The following is a 1,004-nucleotide window of genomic DNA, read 5'->3' as shown; positions in this document are numbered from 1 at the left end:
ATAGAAGAGGTCAAACAACAATATAAATTAACTGAAATTATATAATTTTTCTATATATGGCTGGAATATTGCCATTTGGAAACTAACAAAGTAAATTAACACCAGATATAATATGACCTACCGTTTTCTTTACAGTTTACAAAATCAGATGAAAACTTTGGCAGCAACAAACAACAAGTAATAGGAGGTGTCCACATCCTTGGCTGCTGTAGAGACATTTTGCCTGCAATATTGATCCTATTAGTTAATGTTTTTGTCGAATGAGCCTGCTGCTGACACATCAGATCTTGAAAGTCGAAGTAGAGCTTTGCAGTGAGACAAATCGGTCTTTAGGGTGATCGTATTGACCCAAAAACGGAGAAAACAGTGTTAAAAGTCAAACAACGCTCTTACTTACCACAGTGTGACTTTCATCACATGTGCAATAAAGAATAACAAGACTGAAAAGGGAGTCACCATTCCACCCTTAAACAGTTTTGCATGAATCAGTTCATTCACACTTTGTTGTAAATGTTTTTGGTTTAATGACAGACCCCTTTCACAAACGAATACACCCTCATTATTTTTTGCTGAGGCAAACTAGGGGGCTTTCCCTGAAAATTCTTCTACACACAAAGCTCTGCTTATCTGGCCCGGCCCTGGGCCTGTGCCGGTGTCCAGAGGAAGTTCACAACAGTCTCCCATCACCCACCACCCCTACAATCCCTGCTTTTGTCAGGAAACACCGAACAAGCCAGCGGACAAGGCCTTGTTTGGTCTTCAGAGTTTTGCCATGTGCTGGGACTGAGGAAGTTCCTAATTAAAACCAGTCGCTAAACATCAGCAATCGCTCTTTCAATAGGTTTGACCACTTCCTCTTTCTGTAGATTACCATGAGGTTTTCCTTAAAGACCCCATAAAATCCCAAATGGAGTTTTGTGGCATTTAATTCATGTCTGTTTGATCTAAAGTCATCTATACCAGTGGTTTGGGCCGGGGTTCACAAGTGGGCCTCAGCAAGGGGG

This window comes from Sinocyclocheilus rhinocerous, unplaced genomic scaffold, assembly GCF_001515625.1.
Source record: "Sinocyclocheilus rhinocerous isolate Xijiao unplaced genomic scaffold, SAMN03320098_v1.1 scaffold484, whole genome shotgun sequence".
In the NCBI taxonomy this organism is placed as follows: domain Eukaryota; kingdom Metazoa; phylum Chordata; class Actinopteri; order Cypriniformes; family Cyprinidae; genus Sinocyclocheilus; species Sinocyclocheilus rhinocerous.
The sequence above is the reverse complement of the archived record's forward strand: the minus strand, read 5'-3'. Positions refer to the sequence as shown.